This window comes from Rissa tridactyla, chromosome 9 (assembly GCF_028500815.1).
Source record: "Rissa tridactyla isolate bRisTri1 chromosome 9, bRisTri1.patW.cur.20221130, whole genome shotgun sequence".
NCBI lineage: Eukaryota > Metazoa > Chordata > Aves > Charadriiformes > Laridae > Rissa > Rissa tridactyla.
In genome coordinates, this window is record NC_071474.1 from 36898367 (window position 1) to 36922210 (window position 23844).

At 36.5% G+C, this 23844-nt stretch overlaps 1 protein-coding gene across 6 annotated transcripts in view; it reads left to right on the plus strand.

Annotated features, from left to right (window-relative positions):
• TENM1 (teneurin transmembrane protein 1) overlaps nt 1-23844 on the plus strand; it is a 942055-nt gene that overhangs the window by 95657 nt on the left and 822554 nt on the right. The window contains exon 2 of one of the 6 annotated variants that reach the window (XM_054214860.1): nt 17163-17225. The exons of the other annotated variants lie outside the window; for them this stretch is intronic. The gene's annotated coding sequence lies outside the window, so the exon portion shown is untranslated. The remainder of the gene's footprint in view (nt 1-17162; nt 17226-23844) is intronic. 6 annotated transcript variants of the gene reach the window in all.

Here is a 23844-nt window from a genome sequence, read left to right on the forward strand (position 1 = left end):
TTCGAAAAAATAAAATTGCTGCCCTTCAGATCTTTTTCCAAAGTTGCTCCCTATTCTTTCTGTCTTCCTAACAAATTTTAATCTCTTTCAAGGTAGTCATCTCATTTGGTCTCCCCTAGGATACTGAAACATTCCCTCTCAATTTGATGTGAAGAAGCACCTAAATCACTACCTATTGCGAGCCTGCCAAGTGTAATTTAATTTTTGTTCTGTTTAATTTATTAATTCCCGAGATGGAAACCATAATACAAAGAACCAGCTAGGACTGCAGTTAAGTAATAGAGAACTCGAACTGAAAGAAAAACAGTATGAGCTATTCTTTTATTGTGATGAGACAAATCATTTCATCTATTTTCTGACATAAAAGACAAGAAAGGAAAAGGAGAGTCTAACAAATAACACAAAGAAGAGAAAGGGCAGAATGGAGTGAAAATTTTCCCAATGTCAGAGGAAATGAAATAGTGAACTTTAAAGGAAGCAGCACCCATTTTGCTCAGTAGAGCCTTCTCAAAGCTGTCATGTTGGGAAAAATGGAAAAGCTCAGAAATGCATTTTAAACCTGTTTGTGTTAAAGTTTGGATTTCTAGACCTGTTGGCAGCAGGTGTCTTCTTTTCTTAGTATTCATTATTCATGTAGCCTTACAATGCATTTCAATTTATAAATGAAGAGGTATACAGGCCCTTCTCCGCCGCATTAAGTAGATGAAATATATTACTGCCTTTGAGCTCATAATGCCATAGCTGTACTTGAAAGTTATTTGCTTTCATCTGCTACATCTGATAGATGTACGAGTTGCAAATAAGTTTTATTTTGATGAATATACAGATGAACAGAGTTCTTCTATATGTCTTCATATTCACTGGATTGTAATGTACTTTCTTATATTATTCTGAAATAGAATAGTAGATCTCTTCTTCAAATCTCAATCAAATCAGTCAAATAGAAATACATGTCATTTTCTCTCATCGTTTTCCACTTAAAGGAATGTGTATGGGCCTAATCCTGTTAGTTACTGAGAGATTCAGATCACACTAGGCTGGATCCGGAGGTCCTTAATCTTTGTCCAAGCCAAGTCCCACTGATTTCAGTGCAAAACCTGCATGAGTCAGGCCTGAGGTAAAACTGAACTCCCAATCCCATTGCACTGAAAGCAGTGCAAAGTTTTTGTCATTCATCTCAGTGGGAGCTGAAGCACAACTAAATTGTAACCTTAGAATTTTACCCATTAATATCAATGGGATTGGAAGGTATAGCAACTTGCGATATCTGTTATTGAAAAATAGAGCCAAAACCAGTAAGTCATTTCTCAGTGTGAAGTGTTGCATTTTAAAGGGGCAAACTCCTCCTGGACCTGAGCTGCTGTAACTCACATGCTGAGAGATCCCTATGTGAATAAGGATAGCTCAAAAGATGAAAGGTTGAAGGATTAAATTCCTAAACCAGTACCAGAGGAGTTTTATTTATATACTTAGGTTTCCATTTCATAACAGTCTGATGATGAATACTAATAGGGGAAAAATCATGGATGCAGACTTTTAAGTACGTTCAGTTCTTGGCAATTCCTGTTGCCTTTGAGCAAGGGGACACTGAGCATCTTTCTGAACCCACAGTTTTGCATAGTTAGGTTTTTATAACCTTTTCCATGAGGCATATTCTAGGAGCTGCTGGGCTCCATTCTGAGTGCTGGGCTAGGTCCTATTTAGCCTTTTCTTCTACTAATTTGCATAGGAGTTTGGTAACATAAGGAACAGACTTCTTGTATTAACCCAAAGACTTCAGTGAGAATAATAGATTAAAAGAGAGCTGGAGCAAACTGTGTGCTATCAGAATAGGCATAAGAAGCTATTCTGCTGTTTTGTGATGCCAGTCTAAAATTGTGCTGGATATTTCTTTCTAGCTATGTATTCTTGCTGCCTACATGAGGAGTTGTGAGGTTACATGTTGAGTCAGGTTGGCTGGTTGAGCCATATGGACCCTGACCCTACTAAAAATGTGGTTAATTTTTATTCACTTTTGATCCACAGACTTTCTTCTCTGACTGGGCAAATACTTGTATTGTTAAGAGACATGGTGCATTGGTCCACTCTTTTTCTGCTACTTGAAAATGAACAAACATAGACAGAGCTTCCAGTCTGTTAGTTGAATTTTCAGTACTTACTCCTTCCCTATAGAAAACTGATCAGAACATATAGTGCTCTTTAACTATCCCCAAACACAGGCTTCTGGATACACATTTAATTTCCTATTATCTTTCCATGGCTGAATTCGTACAATACTTATATGTCCCTGGGCACACCACAGGGAAATGCAGAGCAACTGCACATTGCATTCATGCTCACTATAGATCCAGTGACCGACACTCTGCATATGGACATGAGATTATTCTGTAGAGGTACTCAAACTTGTCATAGCTTGGTTTATTCAGAAGTGTAAGTCCAGTTCTTCAGATCTGCTGAATGTCCATGAGACGGCTTACTAGGTGCAGCCTGTGAGCTGCTTAGTTTCAAACTGGGATGCCAGGGCACAGTCAGAGATATATTCAAGTACTGAACAGGTGAAGATTTGGTGAACCCTTGAACATGGAATAGCATCGCTTTCATATATACCACCCTTTGTTCTGTGGATTTATTCCCATGAGCAAAATTCCCTGTGTTCAAGTGGTTGCAAGATGTGTTTCTTTAAATAGGACAATTTTCTATGAGTGTATGTGGTTGTGATTAATGACTACTTAGAGATCTTTTGTAGTTCTTCTAAAGACATCTATTAGGAAAGGTTAGACTTGCCTATCATGAATTCTGAAATGCTAAGACTCATGAAAGTGGCTGGAACAGAAATATACATATTGCAAGAGGAAATGAAATAATAATAATAAAAAAGACTGTAGTTAAACAGTTGTTTATTTTAAGTCCAGCAAATTAGTAATTTTGAGACTTTATTTTGAGAAAACTGAAACTGAAACTTATAATAGCCCTAAATCTCTCTGACCTTGCTAGGCCATGCTGCTTTTGAACCCTGAGACTGCTAAGCGTTGCTGCTGGTAGACTGTTGCAGAACAGAATATATCTGAGTGCTTGAACTGCTAAGTGAACTTTCCAGACAGGAGACAAGCTTCTGTTGGAATTAATAAAAACAATTGCACTCCTATAGAAATTTCTATTGCAATGCTGATTTTCAGTTCTGATTTTGAGATTGCTGAAGTGACAGCACTGCTAGCTGAACTCACTATGGTATGCATAAGTCTTGCTCCTGAGCCACACTGGAGTCTGCTTTTAACACATTTTCTTTACACGGTGTGATTGCACCATTTTTTCCCACTCATCCTAAGTTGTACGGTTTCCCTGAATTAGAACTGCAGCTGACACTGTCATCTCACAAATTCGCTTTGTTCAGTTATAATTAGGGGATTGTAAAGTAGGTGGCATTATTTTGTGTGGAAGATTAAGATTTCAGTGGAAAGAGTTGCAGGGCTGTTCACTAAGGTGTGATACGGAGTGCATTTTATAATAAATTTCTGCTTATAATAGCTTTTATGAGTATCTTTTGTAAACATAAATGATTTTTTTTTAATGCATCTTCCAAAAAGTTTTACAGAAATATTATAAATATTTAGTCTGGGTTTTTTTTATTAGCAAAAACACAGTTAAAAGTGTTGGTTTTGTTTTTGTTTTTTTGCTGTGTATCAAATGAGAGGTTTTCTATCTTGTTGTCAAATACACAAGCAATTGTTGTCAAATCACGATCCAGTTAGTGGTTGCATTCAGAATTGTTACATTCCATATTTGTGTATGGTATTAACCTTCAAGGCGAATATAACAGAAACATGTGGGTTCTGATGATGAATTTTTACGATTCAGAAAACAATGTTAGAGTTATCTGTAAGGACATGACTCTCTTTACTGCAGCATGAGTGAAATTTGTTGAGCTAGAGTACAAGTGACATCTTTGATTCTATAAATCTTTTGGATCTCAAAAAAAAAAAAAAGAGACCAAGGGTGTAACTGTTAAGGGTGCTAATTTATTCATGGTGATGAAAGCGAAGTTGAAGCATAAAAATGCAACGTTCCCTTGCAGTGCCATTTTTGATTGATTAGAGAAATTTAAGGATCTCTGTGTATGTTCTGTTTGCATGGGTTTTTTTTAAATGAACCTTTTATTTTAAAACTTGTTTTATGCTGCCTTTCTAGCAGCCTTTAAAAATATGTGGGTTTATAATTTACAGACAGTTTCTATAAACGGAAGAGTTGAAGCAACACAGTAAACTGCTAAACCTCGTTCATAACACTGTGAAGAAAAAATAATTAGCTCTTGGTTAGAAGACAGAAGAAGATTAATTAGTTTATGAAGTCATGATTTTGGAGAACAAATTACCTTGGAGAGTGAGTTTTCAACCATTCAGTTCAGGAAGACACAGCATATATATTTTGCCTGTGAAACCTAGTAAATAGATGTGTTACTTTAGGTATCTGAAAACACGCAGAGAACTCAGTGACCCATAGTCAGCACAGATATCATCTGTCTGTTGTGAAGTGATTCTGCTTTCAAAGGCACAAGTCTAGTTAAGAGCTTATGTTTGCATTAGAATTGTGTAAGGGCATGTGCAGAGGGTGGAGAACTTTGTTGGAGCTCATGGCTGGTGTAACACAAACTTTTTCAATGAATCTCTTGATCAGAGCTAGGAATTTCTACTGCTGTATCAAAGCAAACAGGAAAAGTACATATGCTTCACCAGAAAAATTAGAAAGTGTCTGATGTATCTTATTTGAGACTGAATTAATATTAAAAATTAAGTTAGATTTTTATACAAGATCTTTTATGAAATATTGTTTATCAGCAATAAAATAAACATGAATTACAGGACTCCAGGAGTAAAGAATAAGATGTAGAATTTTTGCTAGGCCATGCTATCCGGACTAGATGAGCTAATGTTATGATACAGCTAATCCAGGGCATAGGCTGAGCTGGGTTTATTGAATTCTAGATGGTTGGCATCTATTTAGTCAGCTTGCTTCCTTTTTGACTTGTTTGAAAAATTAGCTTTTTAGCTTGGCCTGTATTTAAAAGAAAAACACTATTTTTTTAATTATTTTTTTAAGTTTTTCACAAACATCTTATTTTTTGGGAGGGAGGGAAGAGGAGATATTTCCTTCTACCTCCAAATACAGAGGTCCTTTGATGGCCACCTCTCAATTTAATTTTTCGAACTTGTATTGATTTTGTCTGTGTGACAGATTTCTTACCAGTTATCACTTCAGACTGATGTCCCTTGGTAGTCAACATGCAGTAATGTCAGGAACAGGAAGAGTCAAAGGCAGTAACAAAGGTATCCTGAAACAAGGGGTTCCTTGTATAGGACAAATTAATACCTGAAACAAAAATCTAAAATGTCTTCCCTTTATTTTTAACAAGTCCCTTGATAAATAATGAGAATCTTAAGAGTGAAGTCTCCAAATGTCAGCCTGTCTGAAATAGCATCCTGAATACTTCATCACTTTTAAAAATAGAATAGTCCCTGCAGGATAAGTAGAAGAAAGTTCTCCATCACCAGTGGTTTGCCCTCTAAGAAGAGCTAACACAATTAAAGATAGTTATACATTATACAATATCTTTGCTAATTTAACCCATTAATGGCAGTGTGTGGCAATCATCTGTCAGGGAAGGAGGGGTAATCCCTAATAACTGAGTCTTGATTCTTCATCTGTAGGCATTGCACTTCTTTTCAGATATGGAAGCTCTTCACTTCCTTCTTGATAAAGGTGCCTATAGTGTGCTCAGTTTAGAGGGAGAGACGCTCGGATAGGACTAGTAAAAAAGACTTATGGTAATACAGAGGTTAAAGGCACTAAAATATTACATTGGTAGTTCTCATGATGAAGAACATGGAACATGAGAACACATGAAGAACACATGATGAAGAACATGTTCACATGAGAACATCAGATTTTTTTGAAAACTTTTTTGTGGCAATTCTTAAAGTGATGAATAAACCCAAAGAAAAGAGCAACAAAAATAGCAGGGATTAAATTATTGTACTGTACATAGATCAGTCTTTTGAGTAGTATTTGTCACAAAGCAATATAAAGGTCCTCCCTGCACTACTGCAGCACCAGACGCTGGGCTGGCCCAGCTAGAGCCTGACTAGAAAATGGGTGCTTTTTTGTCACCCATCACTTCCACAGCCCAAAGAGAAGCAGGGCTAACTCAGCTCTATGTGTATCTATTCATGTTGATGCAGTCAAAGTGCTGTTTTCAAAATGGACTTAGTCTTCTAAATCCATTAATTTTAAATAAGGCTCATTTTCCCAACTATGAATGTCACCTTTGCTGATTAGACTTGCACTCCTAAGTCACTTGAAGTATTTAGTCCTAGTGTCTGTAAACTTGGCAATACTGATATATATTTTAGGAGGAGAAATAATCAAAGAAGTTTGCAGACATGTTTTTATGCTAAGTTCCCCCCCACATGTACTATCAGGGATTTATAGAAATTATCTTCATAATAATCTACCTTTGAGGCCTAAAGGAATTAATCCAAGGGATGAGAATTTAGACCAGAATCTAGGCAGTTAGTCCCGTTGTGGATTTTCTAACGGTTGCACATCTGTAAGAAACCTGGATGAGACAATCACATAATATTAAGTAGACTCTGTATTTGGTAAGAACAGTCAGAAGGTAATGACATTCTTTGAAGTGTCCAGCTTGAAGGAAGCTTTGATACTTACTGTGTCGTGTCACTTATTAAGGTGATAAAGCTGATGTTAGTAATTGTCTAAGTCCTGTTTGAAGTTCTGTGCTGGTTTAGGGTATCAGCCAACAGTTAAATGGATGTGCTGCTTTCCTCTTTCACTGTATGTGATCTTACATACAAAAAGATTCACCTGGATATATCTGAAACTTCTTTCCAATAACATACATGACTGGATGTATTTTACTATCTTGTACAGCATCACATCTTATGCTGACTATTCTCTTTAGTAAAGTAAGGGTTAATAATACAAAATGCTGTACGTGTTTAGTATATTGAAGTTGACTTAATACCAGTCTTCACGTTGGGGTCATTTTCATTTCCAATAGGGAAGTAGTTCCCAATCTAGTAAACACCTAAATATCCGATTAAATGCATTTGTGAGTTTTCCAGCTGGTGTTAGTGGGGCTGCTTTTATTTTATAGCTCTGTAAGCGTATCTTTGCAGGCTGAATAATGCAAGCTACCTCTGTTGTGCAGAGTCCTCAGTGATTTCATACTGTGTATGCATGTGCGTGTTTAAACTGTTTTCAGACACCTTGAATTTTACATAGTGAATCTTCTGTGAGAAAAACATATCACTAAAACTCCATGAAATTAAAATATAGGCATATAGGTATGCTAATGTAGTATATGTTGGGTTTTCCCGAACGTTGTTTAGCTTCAGTGTCAATAGTCAAGCACAGCTGATATCTCGGGCTAGATGTGAAAATGAACATCTCTGCCATTTATATTGGAAAATAAAGAGAATGGGAAGGGAGAAAGATGTGCTTAAGCGTTTATGTTGCAAGCAATAAAAAAAGATAGAATGCTCCAATGGTTTCCTGCTCCTTTAAGATCTTCCCATGACTGATTTTTTTCAAGTTGTTTCAAGGCAACAATCAGACGGGTAAACACTTAGTAAAGACCAGCAGCAAAATGAATCCTTTTTCATAGTGAGATAATTAAAAGAAAAGAAGCAACTAGTGGTAGAGTGTGTCTGTCTAATCTAGTTCTCCAGAAGTAACCAGTCACACAGTTTGGGCACACGGAGAGAGAAGAGTTTAATTAGGACCTGATGCTTGAGAAACTGCTTGGAAAGAGGAAGCAGTGGAAACGTTGAAGTATAAAGTTCAGTCTATAGATGAAGAAGTATTCAGCACTTGTATCCAACATGGCAGTTTAATGGTCCACATTCATCTATGCCCAATGCCCAGTGTATTGCCTAAATTTACTAGACACCTTTGGTTTGGCCTGGAAGCTCCTGAGGTGTTGTGTTGTATATGCACCCACACCAGACCCAGTCGAAGCAATTTAGTCTTTGAATCCCTTTAGGGGCATCCTGTCATCTGGGAGAAACACATGATGCAGTCTGATGTTCCAGTTCCTATTCCCAGGATTGTTAATGGGTTGTACATCACTGAATTAGAAGAGGAGGGACCACAACGTGCGATGTCCTCTTCCTACCTAGTCCTGGGACAGTCTTTCTGTTTGTTCGCTTTTGACACCATGAGTCTAGTGTTCCTTTTAATTCAGTGTTAGAACCTTAATAGGAGTTGTAAGTATAGAGCGTGTGGTTACCTGCAGTCCCAGAAAATCTCACAGTCTAATGGTTAGGGTATTTTGGGGAAGGAAAGAGACAAGGATTTGAATCCCCTTGGGCAATGAGGAAGGGTTTGAACTAAGGTCTCTAACATCTTTTGTGAATACTCCAGTTATTAGGCTAGAATAGAAAAAGTGCCATCACTATAATTTCTTGCAGTCTCTAGATAGGAGCCTAAGTTGTGGAGATGGGTGAGCACATGTGCTTTAGTGTGGCTCCAGGATACTCTGTTGTCAGCATACAGGGTTTTCCACTTCTCACCCCAGGGACAGAACCCAGGAGGATATTATTTTGGTCTTTGGATTCTAATCCCAGGATCAATGAACTAACATCCAGAGATTTCAACATCTATTGTACTGGAAGCGATGGCTTTTTTCTTTTTATTTTTTTGTTGCTAGTCTTTTTCAATAGTTAGTAAAAGGGCCTTGTAGTAGAGAGGTGTGGATCAAAGACACTGGTCTTTTCAAAAGAAATATTGGCTAATGTATTTATAAACTCATTAGAGGGATGAAATTTGAAATCAGGAGAACATGCTTGACAGAAGGACTCTCTTGTTAGAAAGGGTTTGATTTTTGTGAGGCAAAGCGGAAGTTTTAAGTAAGAAGATTCTTAGAGCAAACTGAAAGCTGTGGGGATGATCATCATCTCACTGGGGCTTCACGAAGATGACAATTATGGGAAGACATCTGTTAAAAGCATGCACCAGAGACCCTTGTGAGCAAGGAACAGAAGTTTCTGCGCTAGGAAGGTAAGGAGCAACACTGACTAAATAAATAGCAGGACAGATGTGCCTGAGAGAACCCTGTGAGAAATTATTTTTTATCTGTCAATTCTTATTTGGTATGTTCTAGAAATTCTAGTAAAAGTTAACTATGTAAAACAGGCAAGTAAGGTCACTTCATAGGCAGCTTTAGTTTAACTCTCATTCCTCCAGAAAGAAATAATTGACATGCAGACTAGGAAAAAGTTGTCTAAGATACATGTCGGATCAATGTGGCTTGTTGAAATGTGTTCAGGGCATCCCCTGTATCTTCAAAGTGCGCTCATGTCTCTCTCACTCTCCGGCCCTAGACAGCCCTCATATCCTGCACCGGATTGAGTGGAAAAGTACAGGCTAAAGTCGCTGCACGCGTGGCCAGTACAGTGAGCTTTACCAGACTTATGATCCAGCTTTGCTAACAGCGGCTGTCTGATACCTGACTACATCGTTGTACTTCCTTCTTGTTATCTTCTTCTTCGAAGGTCAGGTTCTCATGGATACACGCATAGATTTTGCAGCAACAGTACTGAGGTCCTTTTTCTCGGCATGTATACTGGGTTTGGTTCAACTAGGAATTTTCCGTCGTGTCTCACTCAGACCATCCTCTATTATCCCTAACACAGTATGCAAGCAAGGAAGATGGGAAAATAATTTCAAATCTAGGCCTTGGGGAGGGAAAGGGACCACAAATAAGTATGGGTACCAGATATAAAGGACACAAATCACTGTACAAAGAAAACAGAGGGTGGGGTCCACTTGCCTATTCTCAAGTCTTTAGTAGCCCAGCTGGCCTCCAGCTTCTCCTCCAGTGGGCACAGTCCACTAGTTAATATGGCTTTGGCTTCTTTTAGTGTATGTGGGTTGGGAACTTTGCATCTGGCTCCTCTTATCTCAGTGTGTGGCCAAGCAGCAGCTGGAACTTATCCCATGTTTTTGTCAGCGCTCATCCATAGAGTCAGAATCCTTTTTCTTGCTTCTGTCAGTATCTGCAGCAAACAGACTCGGAAATCATGTTTCTGCTGTATACTGTCTTAAGGAGGTTTCCATAACACTGTATTTCTGTTTCAGTTTGGGGAATTTTATCTAAGGAATCCTTTCGCTGAATTGTATTTGTCTCCTTTTGAAACTGTACTTGACCTGTAATATAAAATATTAGACAATTAGTTTCAAAGGAGGAAAGAAAAATGGCGGAGAAGCTCCAGAGATTAGACCAAATCAAGTCACATTTTTATCACTTGCACTGCCTTCATCCAGTCACCTTCTTAGTATTCTACATCTTGTGTCTTTAGTTTCATCGTTTTTCTTTTGTTGTTATTTTTAATAGAAAGCCAGAATGGAAAAGGTAGCTATACTTTTTTCTGTTTGTTTAACCTCGTAAAGATTTTTAATTTACTCTATATGATAAATATATGACAAGTAAGAACTACCATAATCTTCTATTATTTTTCCTGCTCTTTTTACAGAATAATGTAACATACTCTTCTAGTTCAACACTATCAGCTCTTATTGTGGAATCACTGGTGTCTGCAACACAGCTCTTGAACAATTTGAGAAGCTTACTGCAATGGGTTTATTGCTAGGTGAAAATTAACCTACAGGACCCCCATAAGTAATGAAAGAAATTATGCATCCAGACTGTAATGTCTGAATCTGAATGTTGGAGAAGTTATAGCGTATTGGGATCTGGAGTTTTTGTTTGGGAATGAGCTATTGGATCCTATAATACACAAGTTGCATGTTAATGAAACGTTTCTTCAAAGTTTCATTGAAGAAAGACTCGCAGAAGAAGTGGCAGAAAGGGCAATGTTTTTTGAGATCGGAACCATAAATTATGGCAGCAAGAGATTAAAAATATCTGAAAATATGGAGAACTAGTGTGCAAATTGTCTAATCATTGTGTTTTAGATAAATAAAAAGCCAGCATATTGGGTGGAAGGAGGTGAAGCAATACTGATATGTAAGTTCCGAAGCCATCCCACAGCGCGCTCTCTGTGGCCAAGGGAAGCTGTTCTTCATGGTGCCAAGAAGTCCTCAAAGCCCACAAGTCCTGAGATTGAGTTTGTAATAACTTTTCCAAATTCAATGAATACTTGACTTCTTGAACTCCGGAGTATATGGCAGTCATGCTCTAGAAATGGGGAGAAAGAGGTCTGTGTGCGTGTTATAGCGCGCAGGGATTCAAATGGGTTTAATAGACCGCACTGTAAGAAACAGTCACCGTTGAAATGTGAGCTGATTTATTTGTCTTTGTAATGTCTTTCTTTGTGCACACCTATTTTGCTCATTTTGCAGAAGGGTTTTAGTTTAGTGTGTTTTATCTGCATGACTGCACTCTGTGACCTTGAACATATACTTATTTCTCTTTCTATTGTTTGACTGTTTAACAGGTGGGTTTTTTTCCCCACAAAAAGTAGTAGCTAAAGCCTTGATACATTGTGTTCCCTGTACAACTACTTCAAAATATACATGAAGTTTCATATCACTGTTATTTTGCAATTTCATAAATGATTTGGAGCATCCATATGTTTCTCCCCGAGCTTTGAAGTAAAAACAACAGTGGTATGTTAGCACCAAAAGTTTGAGAGCTTCCATAGGAACTTTAAAAAGATATTATGAAATTGCTGTTCTCTAATATATCAGATCTATTCACTGTTTCTTTTCCCCTGGGGGGTTGATGGAGAAGGTTCTCTTTCATGGCAGAATTTCTCAGGTGAGCTCGATGGCCTCTCCATCACTTTACATTCTGTATAATTCTTTGTACATATAATGCTTCAACAAACAATTCAGTTATTTCTTGCATCACTCACAATGTCCCATCTGCTTAGTTTGCCCTTGGAGTCTTCTGGCTTTGACTTTAAATGGGAGAGCAGATAGTTACTTCAATGGAAATTTTTAAATCCCAGGAGGCTGAAAACGTTTTCTTTGATTGGCATTCCTATATAACTTCTGTAGCAAATATGCCATGGAGACCTACCCTCTTCAACGGTATGCCAGTCAACTCAATGTTTACTCTCTTTTTGTTTCTTCCAACAACATTACTATTTTATGGCCTATTCCATTTCACTAACAACATATTATTATTCAATTAGTTCAGCTTTAACTCTTTACAGACGTCAGTTCTTCTATCTGATCTTTTCCTTTGTGACACCTGCATATCAGAGAAAGTTAGGAAGAGATTTTTAACCACGATTTTGTTGTTCAGCAGCCACTGCAGCATGAGATAGCTGTTCTCTTAGACCTCAACAAGAACATTCCATTCTTGGAGGGATATATTTTGCAGCCATAGTCTTGTTAGAGAGGAAAAGGTGTTACTGCATTTTTATAATGAGGAAATGACATTTTAGCATGCTTAGTTTAATTCCCTATTGGTTTGATAGCAGTGGAGTGATCCACTCTTGCACTTGCCATCAGCAAATCCATGAAGCTGTTAATTAAGAGAAGATTTACAGGTAGGGGTAACATCTTTAATTAGACTAAGTATAGTTGGAAAAAAAACCCAGATAAGCTCTCAGGCACATAAGTAGTTCTTTAGGTCTGATACAGAAGCAGGAAACTTCAAAGCAAAATTCAACTTGGAAGCAACTGTTCTGCCTTAATTAAAGAATGACCTACAAAATACTTTTGAAAGATAAGTCTGGAAACTCGAATTCATAACTTAGTAAATACCAAAAACTATGGACTCACTGGAGATACTGTTTTTCTGGTCTATTATAACCTGCAAGTCCTGTTCCACTGAGCCCCCCAATTAGTGTCACAGTGTTACACAAGTTATAAATTACAGGTAGCTCTTTCCTCTGCAAGGCAGCCACCTCTCACCTCTCCTCCTTACTGAGTCTCTTTGACTCCCCAGGTACACCCTCCTTTTCTCCTGGATAGGCTAATACATATCTAATGAAATCCCAAGCAATTGTTCTTAATGTCTTAATTATAGTTTGCTTTACAATTTTCTCCTTTTGTTTTAGATCTGAAAAAGGGACTTGTATGCCAGAAATTTTGTCTTCTTTTTCCAAGCCTGCTGGTCTAATAAAAAAGTATCGCCTCAATCTAAAAATCTAGTTTTGACTGTATTTTTTGACCATATATCTATAATGACCTTCCACCCTTACTTCCCTCTCCTTGCAAAAACAGATTAAGGAAATTTAAGGTTAATTATTTTTAGTATTCTTTACATTATTTTGTGCTCCTTCTTTCTTTATGTAGTAAAGTGATGCTCAGTCATTAGCATTGCTGTACATATTAAATGTTCCTGTACTTTAATGTTATGCGAAGAACTACTGGATTAAACGGTTGTTTCACTTCTTTCTGAAATGCAGTATGATGAATCAAAGCACATTTCAAGGGTAAAATAGGGGTTTTGGTTTTACAGTATTACTGCATAAATCTATATACCTGTAAATGACAGACTCAATGTATTGAGGTCTTCTCCTTATTTGTGATATTCAGTTTCTGTCTGTCATGAAGTGATGGAAAAAGAGAGGCAGAATCATAATCATATTCATTATGATGAGACATATGACTGCCTTTCACATCTACAAGTAGCTTTCAAAATCCTGAGAAATTATTTCTCATTTCTTTCTATAAAATGTTTTGATATAGGGTACAGAGCTCCTGATTTGCGTAACTGAGCGTAGTAAAAGCCCATACTGCAGAAATAGATATAGCAGAGGAAAACCCATCCCAACATTGTTTTACATGGGAGAGTACACTGATTTGAAATCACATGAATCAAATCAAAGTCTTATTTCTAATAGAAATGTAATGTGAAGGTGCCTGTTATGTTATGATTATTCTCATGATTCTCCAGATTAAAAAAACAAGAAGCCAAGCCCTTGTAAGGGCTGTAAGGAATGTAAGGCTTTTTATTTTAATGGTTTTTTTAATACCTGAAAACTCCCACTTAAATAAAGTAAAACAGTTTTCCTATACAGCTGGAAAACAATACTGTGAATTTCAAGTGTGATTTTTTTGACAGTGTTATTAACTAACTTTCAAAGAACAGGTCCATTACCCTATTTACAATAAGACTCTAATACATTCATCCCAAGTGCAGTTGTTCCATTTTTCAGTATCAGTCACATAAGTGATCCAATAGCTGCACTTCTTGTGAATAAAATTTACCATCAAATCTTGAGGTATTATGTATCAGGCTACAATTTATTCTTGTAAAAGAACCTGATATTTTCTCAGATTACTTAGTTCTGGCTCATGCCTCTTCTATCAAAATCATTGTTGCATAGTCTAAGTGAATCAACTAAATTTAATGCCAGTTTGGGAAATAGGTATTTGGACTAGTCCATCTAGCAGTCAGCTGAAGTGAGAAGTCTCTCATTGGGGTTCTTTTATCACTGACGTTTGGTAAAAATAGTAAGGGAAAAAAAGTATATTACCAAATACTTGAAAAATATATGTATATCCTTAAATTCTTATTGTTTTCAGACAGATTAGAAGTTAACATAAGATTAAAATATGATTAAATATTTTGGCACATAATCTACAAAATTTCAATTGAATTATTTGCATGCCACAAAATAGAAAAAAGTATAATAGTGTGCATATACATATGTATTCCACTGTGAAGGTAAAAGCTTACATGCCTACAACACGTTTTTTAGCCAACAATTTCTGCAGATTATTTGTACCATGAAAATATGTGAAGTTCATCAGCAGTCACTACCAAAGTTAAAAAAGTTTAAATAAGTAATGAATTAAAAAAATAAAACTGGCTGATCTTTAAAACCTCTGATACATCATACATAACGTCCAGCAGTCTGCCTGTCTCTCATCTCCCAAGCTCCCTGAATGGTACGTTCTGACACAACATTCTTACCAAGGTAAAAAATTCTATTAATAATGAATGTCTCCTTACTTTCAAAAACCTAGAGGAATATTTCTCTGTAATTCTTTGTCAAAAGTAATAACTGTCTAGGAATCAGAAGCAGAGAAGAAAATAGCTTGTGGTGCTGTGAACGTTTTGATGCTTGCTCAATTCTCTAATCGTGACTCAGTGCCTAAGGTCCACCATAAAAATGCATTCTTTGACCGATTTATGAAGGGGGAGAATCAATTGGTTTAATGTTTTTGTGAAATTCATTTGCTTAAGCAAAACCTAAACACAGTGATAATTCGAACATAGCTATTTAGCTTCCAGGGATTTTTTGAACAATTCTGTGTCCTAGGATTATTGTGAGGTACAGAAATTACAAGCAGAGTGCTTTTGCTATGGAAGTAATAAGGTGTAGCCTATTCTTCTGAAAGACAGTATAAATAATTTCTAAAATACCACTTTTAAGCTAATACATTGGTATGGAGACAAGGGTATTGTTGAAATACTCATACAGCATTCTGTACTTGTTTTATTTTTTTTTAGGAACTAGGGTGTCAGTTTGGGGCTGCTGATTAGATGCTGGATGAGCTATATTCTTTTTTTCCTTACTCAAAAGATTTTCCTGACCCAAAGTTTCTGTCAAGATGAGAAACTGAGCTGAGCTGTTCTTGAATTCATGTTTCTTTTCAATAAAATGACCAGGATAAATATATCACATTTTTGGGAAGTGTATCTTTTAACTTCTGTAAAACAGAACGGACCAATGGATATTCTTATGGAAATTCAGTATAAAATATTTTATTTGTGTGCATTTTTGCATATACTTTGTATATGTGATGTTGTTTGCAGAATTCAGACTCCTGACTTCTGTAAAGTTTAGGATTTCAATTTGCATGGATCATCTAAATATGCATTAAAATGCCACAAAGGCTGGAAGTTTCTCAGGGTGCTTAGATTCGGGCAGTGACACAGCTTTCAAATGTACACAGCTGGCCCTTCTGCCAGCATTGTCCTCCTGTTAATGACAGGCCATGTGAATGCTTCCCCAGCATGCCTGTAAGCAGTTACTTCGGCTGTAGTGATTTCTCTACATGTACTTATGAGCATTTTGGTGGCATCCTTTCCTTCCATACGTTCTGCTGCCTTCTGTGGGATGGAAGGTCTAAGGGAATACTGCTTGCAGTATTAGGACTTCCTTCTGAAGCAGTGTCATGCTGTCCTCCATGACACTGATCACATGTATTCGTATTTGTTAAGAGAAATATGTGACAAGGGCTGTGAATGTTTTGCTGCAGAACATTTATAAAATGTTTTGTCTTCAGTATTATTTATGCAGTTGATGAGATACTTTTTTTTTCTCTGCTATGAAAGAAAATAACGTTTTTTTATTTTTATCACTGCTTCCCCCAAAATAGGGCTTTTCAGTCACACCGTATCATCACCGATTAAAAATCGTCACAGGCCGATTTTTAATATATGATGGAGGCTTGAAAGTATCAAAGAGTTAAGTTCTGTATACAGGTTTCTGGGTGGAGGAGAAAGACCCTATTAATATCCTAACTTATCATCCCCAAAGCTAATTAGTTTTCCTTTTATTAAAAGTCAGAACTTCAGATGGAGATTTGGAAACCAGGCTTCATTAGTTCTGCTGCTCACACATCTACTTGTTTACCTCTGGTAACAAGAAAAGGAACCTTCTTCAGGATTAGAAAACACACTCAATAATTTGCAGATAAAACAGGCAGGAAATTATTTGAACTAATGATGAGAAATAAATGAGGTTTTTTGCCTCTGTATCAGAGTACTGTTATGTTTAAAGTAATTCAAATTCAGTCAGTTTTGAAATTGGTAGGCTGGTCATGATATTGGTTTGGGTATCTTTATATTAGTCGGCTAAGTAAATAATTGGAGCACAGAAATAATCAAGAGCCCAAGGAAATCTAAGCCTGGAGTTCAGAGGTAAATTTTTTTGTGTCATTTAATATTAATGAGAAATCTATTCCAGCAAATTTAATCTAAAGGTCAGTCACATCAGAGAGTTAAATAGAAAAAAATACAGATTTAGCCCTGCCTATCCTAAATTTTAAAAGGTGTCATTTATATTGTACATGATCTAGAATGTTTGGAATTCCACTGACAACTTTGTCCTCTTTTGAATATCCTCCTATTAATGAAAAAGTTTGAAAAATAGCTCGCTAGTTTATGATGTCCAGTGTTATCAACTTAATCTGAGTTTAGTTTTCTTCTCTTGCAGCCAATCTCCTCTAGCCTGAAGGCTCTCTTCATAGCCCCATTTTCCTTTGTCAGTCACCATAATGTGAGTATCCTTTTTTGAGCCTTGACTTTTTCAGGTTCAGATGCTTTTAGAGGCCTGTAAATACATCTGAGATAATGCAGAACGAACCTTGCTCAATCTTTTCCGCTTGTAAGGAAGGATTAAATTTCAGATTTTTTTATTCAATAAATACCAGTTTTTCAAAAGATTACAATTCTGTGCTTGTCAACACACAATATGTTTGATCCTATTCTGCCCTAGCCCTGTTGTGTTGTTTACTGGACAAAAAGGATGTGAAATGCTTCCAGAAGCATGAGAATACATTAAATTTGCATAGGCCAGATAAAATTATCACACAAGATAGAAAGTATCTTGTGAACAACCCAAAGCAGACTGATGAATTTGAGAAGAAGAAGAAATGGAGTTTATTCAAGGATACTCAAAAGCTTATCATTGAATTCTTTTTGAACCGTAAGGTGTAAAAAATTACTGGTGGATTTAGGTTGAGGCATAATCCAAATATTAATTCAAAAGACTTGCTGCAATTCTCATTGAAACTGCTTACCAGCCATTCTGTGGCTTCTCACCTGAGAAACGTTGTCATACCAAATAAAACACAGCTTGTACATTCTGAATGATGAGGATACTTAAGTGAACAGGAATATTGTCTCGTTGGGCTTTGTACAGCACCTGGCACACTGAGCTACCCTGAGAAATCCTACAGGCATATAAAGCATGACTGTTCTCTGTGTGTGTAAGTCTGGGGGTATTTTTTCTTTTTTTTTTTCTTTTTTTTTTTATAATTTTAGTCCTGCTTTTCCTTTCTCTTCAGCACGCTTATTACTGCAGTGAGGGTTTTTTAAATACTTGACGTTTTCTGCTTTCATTGTTACAGTGACACTGAGTTAGATATTATTTTATGTATGTGTGTATGTGAATAGACTAATTTATTTTAAAGCTGGCCTACAAGAAAGATAGGGAAGGACTCTTTATCAGGGAGTGTAGTGATAGGACGAGGTATAACAGTTTTAAACTGAAAGAGGATAGATTTAGATTAGATATCAGGAAGAAATTCTTTACTGTGAGGGTGGTGAGCCCCTGGCCCAGGTTGCCCAGGAAGGTTGTGGATACCCCATCCCTGGAGGTGTTCAAGGCCAGGCTGGATGGGGCTTTGAGCAGCCTGGTCTAGTGGGAGGTGTCCCTGCCCAGGGCAGGGCGGTTGGAACTAGAGGATCTTAAAGGTTCCTTCCAACTCTAACCATTCTATGATTCTGTGATCTGCCTACATTTGGGCTTTATGTACTTAGCAGCATAAAATGTTTCTACTTCATTTTTTCATTGTATTGTGAGGCCATCACTTCTGAAAAGTTTCTTGGTGTAATTTCATAGCTTTGTGTTAGGATGGGCTTTATGACTATTGATAGCTTAGAACTTTAGCACAAAAATAGAAGTAGACCTATAGCTCAGAGAGATGAGAGAGTCTTTGCGTCTCCAATATCGCTTCAGTATAATCATTCCTTGGTCTGAAATACTGTAATACCTCTAATTTTCCTGTCTTCCTTCTAGGAAATATTAAGATTATATTTTATTCTGTAAGAAGCATTTGTTGCACTAATTCCTTACTGGGAGGAGATATAAACATTTTCAGAATGTGAAAAAAGTATATTTTGCTCCCATAGATAATAGTACATGCTTCAGCAAATATGAATGTCTGCCTTTCAGATATTTTTAAACATATCTATTATCTGCATTGCTCCTCTGGAAAAGTGAAAGATACTTAATATAGGTTTTTCAAGGCAGGAAAACAGTTTGGAATTTGCTTTCCTGTGAAAGTGTCTGTGAAGAGGGCATTTAATAAAACAGTGAAATACTTGATTTCTCTTGAAAGCTTTTCTACTTCTTACCAGTGAAAATGAAACTTTAAAGTTATAACTTGTATTTTACTATTGGACATCTGTAACCAGGTGATCTGACAAAAAAAAAAAAAAAAAGGAGAAAAAAGAGATCTAAAGTCAGTTTTTAAGGATTCTTTCTAAGTTCCTACTGAACTTGTGTTTGGGGAATGCAGCACTTTGGTTGATACCAGCTTTTCATTCTCAGCAGTTCTGATTTTACCTAGACTTTTCCTAAGGGGGTACTACAGTAATCAGAGGCAGCTTGTCGGAATTGGTCTTGGATAATAATTTTAGCGTGTCCTTGAATATTTCATTTTTTTTCTGATTCATGATGACTTTATTTACCTAGGCAATTTCAGTAATTTGGGGGTTGTTTTTGTTGACTCTTATAGTTAAATGGAATTCCTAACAGAGGATGGAGAGGAAAACCTTTGTTTGTGCTTTGTCATATATAAATATCCATTAGTTATTTGCACTGAAGTGTTGATCCAACATTTTGTTAATGAAAAATAGGCTCTAGCAAGATGTATTTTTTGAATTGAACTCTTACGTTTTACAGTGCTCAAATTTACAGAAATTTTCATAATTAATTTACTGTTATTTTAATAGTATTGGCCTATGCTTGGCCAGTAGAAGTTGGAAAACATGACATTAGTTCTTTGCCTACTTGCTGCTTAGAGTTGTTCTCTGGTAACACTTTAGGACTTACATTGATAAGCTTAATCATCTGCAGTTAATGTAGGATTAATGTTCTGTTCTTATTTACCTTAAACTGTCTTTATCTTTCATGGGGTTCCCCCGCCCCCCACCTTGTAAGTACATTTGTTTCCACATTACCAAGTGATTTTTGTTCCCATATCTGAGTATAAAGATGAAGAATAATTAAAGGACATAAACCAGCAAATTTTAGAAGTTGTTTCTGTAATCATTCCTCCTTTTGCAGAGATCACCTCGTTTTTCATTATAAAACGGTCTGTGGTCTTGTTCGTGTTATCAAAGAGCATTGAACAGTATTACAACTGTGATCTAAAATAGCACTGATTCTAACCTTTTAGAGTTATCTGGGGTATTTGCTTTTTCTAATCCCACAAACCTATCCCATATTTGCAAATATAGGGCATTATATCATATCATCAAATGGTGCTTGAACATTTATTAAATTAGTGTATTTAAAACGTAATTGAATTAAGTTACATTTTATGACGTAAATAATGTCTTATTTCATATTTTTGCTCTTTGAAAAGTTCATCTTGCATACTTCATGCCTCTGAACAGTCATATGCACTATTAGTAGCTCATAGAATGCATGACAGGGACCATGGTGAGGTGAGTGGCCCTGAGATGAAATTGTGGCTCTGTTGAAATCAATAGAAGTTATATCATTGTATTCACTGGGTCTAGAATTTCATCTAATGTGCTGCAAGAGTTTGTTCTTAAAGAAAACATTGAGTAAAACCATATATTTTTAGCTTCCTTGGGTTTTTTTCATAAGGCAGGGTTCTGTGGATATTTAGCTTGTTCCTGAACATTCGTAAGTCAGGAAACCCAAACTCATATTGTTTGCTACTGTGAAGAGATTATGACTTTCCTCAGTTTTCTCACATTTCATTGCATTTGCAGTTTCTCAAAACTTCTGTAAGTCTGTTTTTGTAGAAGGCACCTGGAGTGTCATTATCTTTTTGCATCTGGCTATATCTGTATCAGGAAAACTGGGACCTGCAGTTGCCACAGGTGTGCGTCACAGAATGCATCGATGGAAATTATAGTGTAGGCAGGATTCGAGTCTGAAAATATTTGAAACAAGAGTGCTAGTGGAATCACAAGTCATTGCACTGGATATAAAATTCTGCATCTTATTTTTAACAATGTTGAAACGCTCACAGTTTTTATTATCTTTATTGGAAACATCCTGCTAATGTGGGTATTTAGTGAGGTTGAATGCAGTTGTCCGCTTCTGATCTTGCATTAACTTCAAACATGTTGCATAGCAATAAGTTTTTTATTTGAGGGTACAAAAAAATTCTACAATTATTATTTTGCTCAAGAATTGAGAATTGCCTTAAACATAAATGGGTTTTTTTAATGTCCCAATAAAGGGATGGTGGTGAGTACAGGTGTAATTGGTCACTACGAGTGATAGGTCTCTTTTCCATTTTGTGTTGATAGATATTTGGAGTAACAGTGAGATATAAGTATTGAATTATGTAAAATTTTAGTAGGAAATCCATATTTCTTCCCAGTACAGTTATTATGATATATATGTATTAACAGAGGAGCCAATTACATGATGGGATTTCCATCCCAGAAAACAGTGGATGCTTTGGTGTTTGTTTTCTCCCGGATAAGTATGGGAATTCAAAATAAGAAAAGCTTAATAGTAAATGCCAGGTTTCAAACATCTTTTATAAAAATTGAAACACTGGATCTGCTTCTAAAATGTTCTATTTAAATGCCTTTCTGCCAGTGGCTTAACACTTTATTCAGTCTAAATTACATAATAATTTCACTTTAAATAACATTTACTGTTTTATGAAGCTCAAAACCATAAAACTACATGTTGGCATTCACAAAGACGGAGGATGAAGAAAAAACTGTTCATTTTCATAAACCTGTGAGATACATGCAATTCAGCAGGGCTGCTACACATCTGACTGTGCTTGTGTTACCTTGCCATTGTAGTTACACTTCATGAGCTTACAGAGAAATTCTGAAACCTCCCCCTTTCACAGTAACCTCGGCTTCAGATGTCACTGGTAAACCTCATCTGTGCTACAGGTAGTGCTGTCTACTGGAACCTTTAAAAGAATAGTCTATTAACTACCACCTCATCTCTTCTTCTCTTCCCGTCTCTGGTCATTGCCCATCATGTATGCCTATAAGCACCTGCCCCTCTTACGTGACCTCACTTTGTAGGCCGTTGGGAGGTATATTCTGAGGTTTTTTTCATTCCTAACCTCATTCATTGTAACACTGAGTGAATCAAACCTTGATATATCTTCTCATCTAGTCTTGCTAGAGGAAAGGAGAAAAAGCCAAACTTGCAAATGGCAGAACTGGTGTGAGATGCACAGTTTTCAAGAGAGTGTCACTGATTGGCCTGTTCATGTTGATAATGTTAATACTGATAGGTTGATGCTATCAACCTGATGATATTTGTGTGTGTGTCTACAACGTATATTTTTATTAAAGACATTTACAATAGGATAATATTTCAGAGGTATTTTCAAGCTAAAAGAAAGAGATCCCTGATTTTCAGGGCTCCAACACTTGTCTAAATCAAACCTATTTAGAAGTCCTCCACTTGAATCTGCTTCTCGAATTTGTTCCACACCAGCTGTCTGAGCACACACGCTTGTTTGGATCTTCCCCAGTGCTGTGGCATAGCCTCTCAGCTTCTGAATTCCCCACCTGCCACTTTCCAAATTGAAAGGAACCCTCCTGAGCCTTTGCTCCATCTCACCTTCCCAAGGTTGCTGTTCCACGTGAAGGGAAGTACAAATGTATGTTAGGCACAGTGTGCTGTCAAGTGTACTGGTGAGGAAACAACAAGAAGAAAGAATTTACAATCAAGTTTCACATTTGTTATTGCTAACTAGAAGAAGTTAAAAGAGTTGCAGATTAATGTGGGGTTTGTGGCAATTTCGTACCTGTTTCTTTAAACCTATATGTTATTTTAAAATATTTGAAAGAAAAAAAGATCTTTTTTTTTCATAGCAAACATTAAAAGTGATTAAATGGCAAGTGGAAAATTCACTCTTTTGACAAAAAAAAGAAAAAAGATAATCCTGTATAATATGTAGAGTACTCCTGAAGATGTTTTCTTACTGAAATTGAAAGTTTATTCATAGAAGTTTTCACAGCTCCTTATGGTGATTCAGAGGCAGAAGGTCATGTAAGAACTGCAGTGATGTTTGGAAGCCAGGGAGAAAGGCTGAGCTTTCAACTGTTCAAACTAGAGAGAACAGTCATGAAATTGAGGGGTGGTAGTGATGGAACTTGCAACACCAAAAGACCTTTCAAAAGATTAGCCTTGTAATTTGGGACGCTTTCATCTGTCTTGATATTTTTAGAACAGCCACTGCTTATGGTGTAGTTAAATTAGGATTAGATCCTCTATACCTTCTGTATGGTTTTATTGAAATTAGTGGTAAAGTTCCCATGTTATCCAAACCGAGACATTCTGATTAAAGAAAATTAGCTTTAAATTACCTAGAGCCTTCAGTTATACATTATGTTGCACAACTGACAGTTTCTTATAATTGATCCACGGGTAGTTTTCTAGATCAGATGTTCTGTGAAGTGCCATTTATGTGGAGGTGGTTGAAGCAGCTCAAATTGCTTCACTTAGTCTTGTTTTCTTCATGTACTTCAGCAACTAGTACATATTGACAGACTTAATTGCGATTGCTTCAAAAGCTAGAGGCTACTTATTTTGCCAAAGATTTTCCATATAAACATGACATTAATAATGTGTATTTTAATTAAGTTGCAGATAGCTTTTTAGTAGGTTATTTGCTGAAACTGACAAGAAGAAAACAATAATGGTTGAGCTGATAGAATTTGTGAAAAGAATGAAGTGTTTACCACTGTGTGTTATTTAACACAAATAATAACAGTGAAGAGCAATTCAGACTTTGATAATAGCAATGTGTCAGTGAAGCATGTGGAGTAAATCTTCCAAAACCAGAACTTACAGCCTTGGTTCTTAATTCTTTTTGGTGGCCAAAGATAATGAGTAGCAGATCCCAGATCCTTCCTGGAAAAGA